This window comes from Mustela erminea, chromosome 9 (assembly GCF_009829155.1).
Source record: "Mustela erminea isolate mMusErm1 chromosome 9, mMusErm1.Pri, whole genome shotgun sequence".
Classification (NCBI taxonomy): domain Eukaryota; kingdom Metazoa; phylum Chordata; class Mammalia; order Carnivora; family Mustelidae; genus Mustela; species Mustela erminea.
The window spans coordinates 50,007,748-50,020,393 of record NC_045622.1 but is presented as its reverse complement, the minus strand read 5'-3'; the positions used below and the strand labels follow the sequence as shown (position 1 = coordinate 50,020,393).

At 39.2% G+C, this 12,646-nt stretch overlaps 1 long non-coding RNA gene across 1 annotated transcript in view; it reads right to left on the bottom strand.

Annotated features, from left to right (window-relative positions):
- Positions 1-11,041, bottom strand: part of LOC116599148 — an 855,651-nt gene extending 844,610 nt beyond the window's left edge. The window contains exon 1 of the long non-coding RNA XR_004289259.1: positions 10,973-11,041. This is a non-coding gene — a long non-coding RNA (uncharacterized LOC116599148). The remainder of the gene's footprint in view (positions 1-10,972) is intronic.
- Between the last annotated feature and the right edge of the window lie 1,605 nt (positions 11,042-12,646).

Below are 12,646 nucleotides of genomic sequence, written 5' to 3'. Positions count from 1 at the left end.
TATCTGATATAATACATACACACACATACACACACACACACACACACACACACACACACACAGGGGCAGGTGCCTGGATGGCTCAGTCTATTAAGTGTCTGACTCTTAGTTTGGGCTCAGGTCATGATCTCATGGTCATGAAGTTGAGCCCCATCTGGCTCCCTGCTCAGTGAGGGGCGTCTGCTGGACGTTGTCCCTCTCCCATTACCCTCCCCACCACCGCTTGCCCGCACTCTCACTCAAGTAAATAAATAAATCTTAAACACACACACACACACACACACACGTAAATATACATGTGTTTTTTCCCTACTGATTTAGTTTCTGTCTCCTTATACCAGAATGTAAGGTTCATGAGGAGCAGAAGAGTGTTTGTTAAAGTACTGTTTTCCTGTCTTGTAGAATGATACCTGGTACATAGTAGGATTTGACAAATATTCATTAACTCGGTTTCTCGTCTGCTGAGAGCCCCCTATATAGTCTGCCCACTTTCAACTTCCCCTTGACACTTTCACAACATCTATTTTTTTTATTGTTATCAGTGACATTGTCTAAGAACTCTATCAGCTTTCTTAAATCTTATTTGTAAAGGCAAGGGGAAAGAGATGTGGTAGAGAGTGAAAGAGAAAGAAAAGTTTAAAGGGAAAATGGAAATTGGATGGTGGCACTCCTCTGCTTAAAATAATTCAGTGTTTCAGGGCACCTGGGTGGCTCAGTCAGTTGCTTTCAGCTCAGATCATGACCTCAGGGTCCTGGGATCCAGCTGCACACTGGGTCCTGTGCTCAGGAGGAGTCTACCTCAGATTCTTTCCCTCTCCCTTTGTCCCTCCCTCAGCTAGGACACACACTCTGTCTCTCTCTAAATAATCAAATCTGTAACAAATATTCAATGTTCCTCCACTGCTCTTAGGATTAATTACAAATTCCCCCTCATGGCTTGTAATGTACCTCAACTGATTTCTACCTCTCGTTTCCTTCTGTTCATTGCTTTTCTCCTTTTGCAAACTCTCTAAACATGCCATGTCATTATATGCCTTATGGATTCACTTATGGTTAGTCTCTCTGTAAAATTTCAATCTTTAGGTTACACTGAATGAACACTGCTGGTTCTAACTTAAAAGCTACCAATTCTGTGAGGATTTGCCAGATTCCTGCTAAGTCTATTTAATTTCTCCATCCTTCTCCTCACTGCTGTATGATCATGACTCTCTTGAAGAATTTAGGTTATGGTAATAGTTTCTGACCCTTCACAAAACTCTAAATTAACTAAAGGTGAAATCATGCCATCACCTAGTCATCATCACATCACCGGGACCTTTCATTACTGCCATAGCACCTGGTAAACAGAAGATGTTCTGTAAAGCTTTCTTGAATAAATGGATAACTTTATAGTAGCTTAAAGGACAAAACTACTAGGTATGCTAATAATAACAAATTAGAATCAGGGGTTTGTATGCACTGGGCATTTTGCAAGTTTCAACCAATTTAGTCTTTCTATTACCCCTAAAAAAAAATAACACCATCCCTTTTTACAACAAAGGTAACCGAATGACGCATAAATTACATAACACTCTCAAGCACACTGCTTTTAAGTTGCAACTTGGGAGCTGAAACCCACACAATTTACTCCCACATTATGCACTCTGAACCACTTAACAACATAGCCTTTCCATCCAGTGTAGCCCAAAAATGTGGGCAAAGACTGGCCCGGCTATTCAATGTCTCCATGACTAAAAGCAAGTATTTAATCTTATGAAATCTAGTTGTTGCATTGGTGATGTAAAAATACCAATATGTAATTTGTGGGGTTGTCACAATAATTCAAATAAATAATGGACAGGAAGCTCCCATCCCTCTCCCTGGAAGCCTGCATGGCACTAATAGAGAAGCTAACTATTGGCGAGGTTTACACTTGCCTTGATAATGTATGGCCCCATTCAGTAATGCAGAGTCAAATCAAAAGTCTTACAGAGTTTCTAAAATCCACCCCTTTTCCCTTCAGTTCAAGTCAGCAGAAGAGACTTAATGTTTTTCTCCATGAGAATTCCGCAGAAGAATAAGATGAGTCATCACCCTCTGGCTGGACCTCAGTGTAGGAAGTCCATGTTGAGCTCCGTGCCAATGCCTGTTCATGTATGTTAAGTGGTTCCTTATACTGGGAAGTGTTCATTGCTTCTGGGGAATAAACCAACAATGCATTTCAGATCCCTTCAAAAGGGAGCCAACGAGCCAAAGTTGTCTGGATAAGAGGCAGAGAAGAGTGAAGGAGAGGAAAAGTATTCTACTGATTCCTAATTGAGAACTAATGACAATGCCTTTTATTTTTACAGCATTTACAGTTTACAAAGAATTTTATATGGGTACAATCTCCTCCTTCCAGTCCTGGTTGGGATCAATGTAATTAATTACAATGTAACAATGAAGAGACTGAGAATCTAATAAATGGTATATTAGTAGAAACTAGTTAGCAAAAGATCCCAACTCAATATCAAAGTCTTTAGGTCTTTGTCCTAGGGACACCTTTACTATACCTCATTGCCAATCCAAGTACAAGATGGCAGAGGTGAAATAAATGCTTTATTAGAACAGCTGGCACCAGAATTTCCCTTAGGATTATATTATCTTGGGAAAATATATCGTGATAAAAACAACAACAACAACAACAAAACATGGAGAAGATGAGAATCTGTGGGGAAGCACAGATTAGCCCTGTTTAGGGAGAGACAATAAGAAAGACACCTCTTTACACCCATTCCTCTTGGTTTTGTTTGCTTGTTTGTTTGTTTTGTTTTGTTTTTGCTTATTTTAGCAGTTATATGTGGAAAAAGAAAAGTTAGTATTTTAATGATCACAAGTAGACAGATGGCTATCAATATATAAACCTGAACATTACTGATGCTGTTGATGACATAAATTTAGCTTTCCTCATCAATGAAATCTGCTTTTATATTTTATATTGTACAAAGTGAAATAAGTCGACATACCCAGAGGTCTTCAGAAAAGTAGAATGCATCCAGATGGCCCAGGTAAGAAAAAGACAAGCAGGAGAGATGAGTTTGTCCAGGCTTGAAATGAATGTCTCTTAAATAGATTTGTCAATGTTCTCACTGACAGTAAGGGGCCATCAGCTTTCCCTAACTTAATTTTACTTCCCGCTGTTTATACTAGAATGGAGTTACAGTGGTCCAGCATCAGGATCTGCCCGGGCCCTGTTAGAAATGCAAATCCTGGGGCACCTGAGTGGCTCGGTGGGTTGAAGCCTCTGCCTTTGGCTTCGGGTCATGATCCCAGGGTCCTAGGATCGAGCCCCGCATCGGGCTCTCTGCTCCGGGGGAATCTGCTTCCTCCTCTCTCTCTCTGCCTGCCTCTCCGCCTACTTGTGATCTCTCTCTCTGTGTGTCAAATAAATAAATAAATAAATAAAATCTTAAAAAAAAAAAAAGTAAAGAAAAGAAATGCAAATCCTCAGGACTCATCCCAGACCTACTCAATTATGACTCCTGGGGGTGGAGCACCACACCTGTGGTTTATCAAGTCTTCCATGCAATTCTGATACTCACTGAAGCATGAGAACCATGGTCCTATGACCAGGGATGAAATAAAAAAAAAAATTAGTCCATGCTGTCTCTGAGTTTGGTTCCCTTATCCACCCTCTTGGCCTCATACTGAAAGCCCTAGTAGAGAGAGAGTTATGTGCAGACACACAGTGTTTCTCATCTAATGCTCCCTCTCTGTGAGCCTAAAGAATGTTATGTCCATCTTTAGCCTTTTATAAATATGCAGTAATTGTGCCAGAAAGCAAATTAGTCCAGTAGTCCACAACACTGCTTTGGTTTCTGACAATCCCTGATTACCTAGAGATTCCTCTATGCCCATCCTAGGGGACCTTAACTTTCTCATTCTCAACCCCAAACTTTACATATGTATTCTGTACATTCTGCAATGTGCACCTACATTCTTTTTTATTTTATAATCGCTACAACCTCTCAAGATGCTAGAACCTGCCAGCCCAACTCCATCCCGATGGATCATCTAAACATCTATAAGCTTTCCTATCTTCTCTAGAAGAAATGCAATTTAAGCTTGGGTGAATGTTGGGGTCACACTCTTCACCTGCAATGGTGGTTTGACAATACCCATCTCCTTTCTGTGTCAGAGCACACAGAAGCTAAAAGAACTACTTTCTGCCCATTTGTTCAGGTTAACCATATAGTTAGTTTTCACAAATACTTCCAAACACACATGGGGTATTTATTAGTTTCTGTGCCATATGTAGTAGCTCATTTGTAGCAAATCAAGTCTTACTTGACTGCATTTCTTTTCTGGGTGGAAATTGCTAATGAGAGTAAAAAGGTCCAAAAACTAGTTAAAGAAAACCAAAAGTGATGAGTTCAGTGGGATGCACTTATAAAAGGTGTGCCTATTAAGGGCTGGCAGAAGATCAGTAGATATTCTCTGTGGGAGATAAACCTCTGAGAATCATTAATGACAAGTAGTGGTTTAATCCTTGGGCCTGAGATTCCCCAGGAAAATTGCATAGAGTAAAAAGCAACATAAAAAAAAAAAAAAAACCTGCCTAGAGTGAGAGGCAAGATGGCAGAAGAGTAGCAGGCTGAAATGACATCAGATCCCAGGAGTTCAGCTAGAGAGCTATCAAACCATTCTGAACACCTACAAACTCAACAGGAGATAGAAGAGAAGAAGAGCAGCAATTCTAGGAACAGAAAATCGAACACTTTCTGAAAGGTAAGATGTGTGGAGAAGTGAATCCAAAGTGATGGGAAGATAGATGATCAGGGTGGGGGTGGCTCCTGGCAAGCGGCAGAGCAGTGGAGCACAAAATCAGAATTTTTAGAAGTCTACTCCACTGAGGGACATCACACCAGAGGATAAGTAGAAGTGGAGCCTTTGCAGGGACAGTGTTGTCTCAGGTCCTGCAGGGTCATAGAAAGATCAGGGTGTCTGAGTGTGGCAGAGTTGCCAGTATCAGAGTGGGGAAGCCGACTACAGAGACAGAGCCAAAGAGTGTGCTTTCAGATCAGGGTAACCTTAAACCATGATCCAAGGCACACTTGGACCACTGCTCTTCAAGCAGGGAGCCCACAAGTGGAAAATCTGGAGAGACTCACCTTCCTCCTCTGGGAAAGCAGCATGGCAGGAATCTCCAAACAGGGCTGTGCACCAGAGATAGAAATGCTTGGTCACAGGACGGGTGAGCACAGAGTGCGGCCGTAAACCAGGGAGACAGGAGTGATCGACTGCTTATCTCTGAGGGTATACTAAGGAATGGGGCCCTGAGTTCTCAGCTCCTATGGGCCAGAGACTGGGAGGCTGCCATTTTCATTCCTGTCCTCCAAAGCTCTACAGAAAGCACTCAGGGAACAAAAGCTCCAAGAGCAAACCTGAGCAGATTACTTAGCCCGATCCCTGGTAAGGATGGTGCAATTCTACCTCAGGCAAAGATATTTGAGTATCACTGTAACAGAACCAGCCCCCAGAAGACCAGCAAAAATATCCAGCCAAGAACAAGCTCACGATCAAAGAGAACAGTAGAACGCCAGAGCTAGGGGAAAGCAATGCGTAGAATTCATGGCTTTTCCTCTATGATCCTTTAGTCTTGCAAAGTTAATTTTTTTAATTTATTTTTTTCTTATTCTCTTTTTAAAACTTTTACTCTTTCCTCTTTTCCCACTTTTTTAACCAGTTTATCTTAATGATACCTTTAAAAAAACATGTTTTTAAAACTTCATTGTCATAGTCACATTTTTTCTCTTCATTGTGTAACCTTAATTTTTATATACATTTAGGTTTCTTTTTTTCCTAAAAAATTTTGTGATAAAATTTTTTCTACTAGATCAAAATATACCCTAACCTAGCACATGGCTTTGTTCTAGTCTCCAGTCTGAATACATTCCCTCCTCTTTTTTTTTTTTCTCCTGTTTCCAACAAACTTATCTTATCAATTCCATTTTTAGGATTCATCTTTACAGTCATATTCCATCCCTTCATCGTGTTTACCCTTATGTTTGTATATATATGTAAGTTTTTGTTTCTTTAAAATTTTGGGAGATAGAGTCCTTTAAGACACCAAAATACACCCAAACTCAAGTGGGTGGCTCTGTTTTATTCATCAGTCTAATTCATCAGTCATATGTATGTGTGTGTGTGTGTGTGTGTGTGTGTGTATATATATGTATATATATAATATCATATATAGTATATGAACATAATGTGTAATATTTTTATTTTTAATTTTTTAATTTTTATTCCTTTTTTCCCCATTTCTTCTCCCCCTGGTTTTGGATCTCTTCTGATTTGCTTAGCTTACATATTTCCAGGGTCTTTGCCACTCTTTTAGTATTTTATTCTCTCATTCATATATTCATATATGGATAAAATGACAAGGCAGAAAAACTCACCACACACACACAAAAAAAAACAAAAAACAAGATTCAGTACTGACAACTAGGGACCTAATCAATATGGACATTGGTAATATGTCAGAACTAGATTTCAGAACGACAATTCTCAAGGTACTAGCTGGGCTTGAAAATGGCATGCAAGGTATTAGAGAAACATTTTCTGGAGAAATAAAATCCCTTTCTAGAGGAAAAAAAATAACTAGAATATAACCAAGTTGAAATGAAAAAGCTATTAATGAGGATCAGTAAAAAATGGAGGCTCTTACTGTAGGATGAATGAGGCAGAAGAGAGAATTTGTGATATAGAAGACCAAATGACAGAGAATAAAGAAGCTGAGCAAAAGAGAGACAACTACTGGACCACGAGGGGAGAATCAGAGAAATAAGTGATACCATAAGATGAAACAATATTAGAATAACTGGGATCCCAGAAGAAGGAGAAAAAGAGAGAGGAGCAGAAGGTATATTGGAGCAAATTATAATAGAGAATTTATTATTATATAATATAGAACAAGCATCAAAATCCAGGAGGCACAGAGAACCACCCTCAAAATCAATAAAAATAGGTCCACAGCCCATCATCTGATAGTAAAACTTACAAGTCTTAGTGACAAAGAGAAAATTCTGAAAACGACTCGGGACAAGAAGTCTATAACATACAATGGTAGAAATATTAGATTGGCAGCAGACTTATCCACAGAGACCTGGCAGGCCAGAAAGCACTGGAATGATATATTCAGAGCACTCAATGAGAAAAATACGCAGCCAAGAATACTACATATAGCTAGGCTATCACTGAAAATAGAAGAAGAGAGAAAAAGCTTCCAGAACAAACAAAAATTAAAAGATTTTGCAAAGACCAATGCAGCCCTACAGGAAATATTGAAAGGGGTCCTCTAAGCAAAAAAGAGAGTCTAAAAGTGTAGACCAGAAAGGATCAGAGACAATATACAGCAACAGTCATCTTACAGGAATACAATGGCACTAAATTAATGTCTTTCAATAGTTACCCTGAATGTAAATGTATTAAATGCCCCAATCAAAAGACACAGGGTATCAGAATGGATAAAAACCCAAAATCCATCAACATGCTGTCTATCAGAAATGCATTTTAGACCCAAAGACACCTTCAGATTTAAAGGAAGGGGGTGGAAAACAATTTCCCATGCTAATAGATATCAAAAGAAAATTGCAGTGGCAATCCTTATATCAGATAAATTAGATTTTAAGCCAAAGTCTATAATAAGAGATGAGGAAGGACACTAGATCATACTTAAAGGGTCTGTCCGACTAGAAGATCTAACAATTTTAAATATCTATGCCCCTAACATGGGAGCAGCCAACTATATAAACCACTTAATAACAAAATCAAAGAAACACATAGACAATAATACAATAATAGTAGGGGACTTAAACACCGCCTCACTGAAATGGACAGATTATTCAAGCAAATGACCAACAAGGAAATAAAGGCCTTTTATGACACACTAGACCAGATGGATATCACAGATATATTCAGAACCAAAGAGGTAAAGAATCTGTACTCAGAAAACTATAAAGTCCTTATGAAAGAAATTGAGGAAGACATAAAGAAATGGAAAAACATTCCATGTTCATGGATTGGAAGAACAAATATTGTGAAAATGTCTATGCTACCTAAAGCAATCTACATGTTTAAAGAAATCCCTATCGAAATACCACCCATTTTTTTTTCCCAAAGAAATGGAACAAATAATCCTAAAACTTATATGGAACCAGAAAAGACCCTGAATAGCCAGAGGAATGTTGAAAAAGAAAGCCAAAGTTGGTGGCACCACAATACCAGACTTCAAGCTCTATTACAAAGCTGTTATCATCAAGACAGTATGGTACTGGCACAAAAACACATACATAGATCAATGGAACAGAATAGAGAGCCCAGAAAGAGACCCTCAACTCTATGGTCAACTAATCTTCGACAAAGCAGCGGACATTTGTCCAATGGACAATCTCTTCAACAAATGGTGTTGGGAAAATTGGACAGCCACATGCAGAAGAATGAAACCGGACCATTTCCTTACACCACACACAAAAATAGACTCAAAATGGATGAAAGACCTAAATGTGAGACAAGAATCCATCAAAGTCCTTGTTGAGAACATAAGTAGTAACCTTTTTGACCTCAGCTGCAGCAACTTCTTCCTAGAAACATTGCCTAAGGCAAGGGAAGCAAGGGCAAAAATGAACTACTGGGACTTCATGAAGATCAAAAGCTTTTGAACAGCAAAGGAAACAGTCCACAAACCAAAAGACAATTGACAGAATGGGAGAAGATATTTGTAAATGACATATCAGATAAAGGGCTAGTATCCAAAATCTATAAAGAACTTAGCAAACTCAACACCCAAAGAACAAAGAATCCAATCAAGAAATGGGCAGAGGACATGAACATACATTTCTGCAAAGAATACATCCAGATGGCCAACAGACACATGAAAAAGTTCTCCACATTACTTGGCATCAGGGAAATACAAATCAAAATCACAATGAGATACCACCTCGCACCAGTCAGAATGACTAAAATTAACAAGTCAGGAAATGACAGATGCTGGTGAGGTTGTGGAGAAAGGGGAACCCTTTTACAGTGTTGGAGGGAATGCAAGCTGGTACAGCCACTCTGGAAAACAATATGGAGTTTCCTCAAAAAGTTGAAAATAGAGCTACTCTACAACCCAGCAATTGCACTAATGGATATCTACCCTAAAGATACAAATGTTGTGATCCAAAGGGGCATCTGCACCTGAATGTTTATAGCAGCAATTTCCACAATAGCCAAACTATGGAAAGAGCCCAGATGTCCATCAACAGATGAGTGGATAAAGAAGATGTGGTATATATATACTATGGAATACTATACAGTCATCAAAAGAAATGAAATCTTGCCTTTTGCAATGACGTGGATGGAACTAGAGGGTATTATGTTGATTGAAACAAGTCAATCAGAGAAAGACAATTATCATATTATCTCCCTGGTATGAGGAATTTGAGCAGCAGAGTGGGGGTGGTTTGGGGAGTAGGGAAGGAAAAAAATGAAACAAGATGGGATCGGGAGGGAGACAAACCATAAGAGACTCTTAATCTCACAAAACAAAATGAGGGTTGCTGCAGGGAGAGGTTGTGTGGAGAGGGTGGTTGTGTTATGGAGACTGGGGATCTCCATATATGATATGGTGAGTGCCATGAAGTGTGTAAGCCTGATGATTCACAGACCAGTACCCCTGGGGCAAATAATACATTATATGTTAATATAAATAATTAATTTAAAAATGTAAAAAAAAAAGAAACAAAAACAAAAACAAAATTAAGACCCAAACTTGACACTCATAAATAAGAAGAAAACTCTCAGAAAACAAAATCATTTAATTTTACTAATATCAGAGGATCGATGCTAATTTTCATATTTCAAAAAGCAAATGTGTGAAAAGAAAACTGATATTGGGCATGATCAATTTATACTCTTTAATGTTTTTGTATACTTTGTTATACTATAATATTGTTCCTAAGAAACAGTTTACAATCAGAAAGCGCATTACCAAATGGATGCAATTTTGCCTGACTCATTCAGTGTGGCCAGCTGGTCACTGAGAGGAGGAAGGGCAATGTTGGGCCTCAGTCTCCCAGCACCCAGGTCTGTGAGGGAGGTGCTACAATCACATCCCGTTTGACAGAAAAGGGCACCAGGACACAAAGACAATGAAGTTGCCCAACATTGCAAATCACTAGGTAGAAGTGTGTCATAGCTTCAGGCCTCCCAAGAAAATGGGATTTACATTTCCCTTTCTACCCTATGTTTGGCAGCATAATCTGGGATGCGTTTATGGAACTCATCCCAAGCATTCTCTAGTTGCTGCCTTGTTCACACAATACAGATGACTGAACTTTTTTTTTTTTTTTTTTTATCTCCTACTTCATTCTAATCTCTTTCTTTGGGATCAGAGTCATTCATTTAGGCTTTTGTTGACTTCCCTGGAGCTTACAGTTCCTAGTCCTAAACTTCAAATTGGCTGAGGGAGATCAGTTGCTGCAATGTGATTAAAAAATTAAAGTAATGTGATTAAAAAAAAAAAAAGAAAAAAAAAAAACAAAAGAAGAAGGAAGAATGAAAGACTGTACATCAGATCAGACTCCTTTGAATGTCAAAGCTTGTCCAGACCAAACACAAGTCTCTAAATCCTTCAGGACAAACTGATGTCATTTAGCCTCTTCCCACTGTCATACCACAGACCCTTCCCCCCAGTGACTAAGCTCATCGCAAGTTTCCTTCTGACACCTAACCAAGAATCGGCTCAAATCACATAACTTTTCGTGACCAGTGGTGTTCAAAGAAAGATTTCATTTTCGTCTCCTGACATTTTCTCTTTTAAAACATAGGACTACAACAGATCTGAAAATTTTTCAGGGCTTTGCGAGAAGCCTACTATAGTATTTTCCAATAAATGGTACTCAGATAAAAGGAAGAAAACGTGACCAAAAGTTCAGATTCAAAAGAACTGTCACAACACTGCCCTTACCTTCCAGTGAAAGAAAAGATCAAGTGTTCCAACCATGTCCTCACTCCTTCAGGAAGAAAAACCAAAAAACAGCTTCTGCCAAGAGAATAATTAACAGTTGTTATTTATTGGCCTCTCATGACTGAGTTGCAGGGCATTCATAAGCATTTTCAATCACTGTCTTATTTCTTAGTACTACTAGTTTCAAAACCCAATCCAATGTTTTGTGAAATGCTGGGTAGGATGGTGCCTATACTGTCCTGGATATTAACAGATCTTGGTCTTTGTTCCTATTCAGCATCAAATTCTGTGTTGCTTCCTTATTTTGGGACTTCAAATGAAGATGAAATGGGCCAGATGATAAGAGCTTTGCATACCATATTACGAAGTCTCCCGTTTATTCTCTGTGTAATTATCAAAGAGATTTACTGAGACGTTTTAAGCAGTGAAGCTTTTTTGAGGACATACGTGGCCAGCTGGGTGGGACTGTATTATAGGGAGCAGGCATGGAGGCCACTTAGAAAGATGGCATATATTCCAGGCGGGAGATGAGGAGGTTTCCACTACACTAATGGGTGGGGTGACACGAGGTAATGCATCAAAATGAGTGATCAGTATTTGTGGAAAGGAGAGAGGAAGAAAGGGAGGGAGGGCAGGAAGAGAAAGAGAAGGGAAGGGGAGGAAAAAGGGGGGAGTGAGGGGGGGAGAGGTGAAGGATAAGGAAGGGAAAGGAAGGGAGGGGAGAAAGAGAGAGTGAAAGAGAAAAGAAAGAGAGGAAGGAAGGAAGGATGGGTGGATGGAAGGGCGGGCTGGAATAGCAGACTGGAATAGCTGAAAGCCCTTGAAATTCTCCCAGGTAGTGAAATCACATAGACCATACATAATCTTTAAAAATCTTGTTCTATACCAGTAGTTCTCAACCAAGTGGCATATTAAAATCATTTGAGTAACCTAAAAAAATCTTTGATGCCATGACTATATTCCAAGCCAATTAAATTAGAACCTCTAGGGGCAGACCCCAGGCCTTGGTATTTTTTAATGCTCCCCAAGGATTATAATGTGCAGCCAGGGCTGAAAATCAGTGTTCTGTAGACTGTCTGCCTCTAGAATCAATCGCTGCCTGATAATCAGTTGCCATGGAAATTTATCTGCCAGCTGGGCAAGGGATGTCCAACCTCCAGATTACTTTTAAAACTAACAATAACTGATACTTTTCAATCATTGCAATAATAAAATTATTTTTTGATCCACAGTGAAATGAAAAGTATTTCAATAGGATCCACTCTCCCTCTCTGTATACCTAATCAGGTGTCCTCAGTGGCTCCTGCAGGTGGGCTCTAGTTCTAACTACACACTGAAGAGTATAAGAAAAGCCACTGGACATTTGTTCCCCCCTTGCTGCACAGGATCACTTCCAAGGGGTACATCCAGCTGTCATTTATGACCCAGTCATGGTATAGTGAGGGAATGTGCACAAAAGGCATGTAAAGCTTCAGGCTGTGTACTGTCTCTGCCATTTACCATCTGATGAGACAGTGGGCAGACCACTTAACCTGGTGGATATTCAGTTTCTTTATCTGTATAACAGGACATTAGTACTTTAATCAAAATCTTTTCTTGAATTTAGCATAAGATGTGTCCCTTTGTAAATTTCAACTGTCATCTAATATCTGTAATAACAATAGTAGATATTTC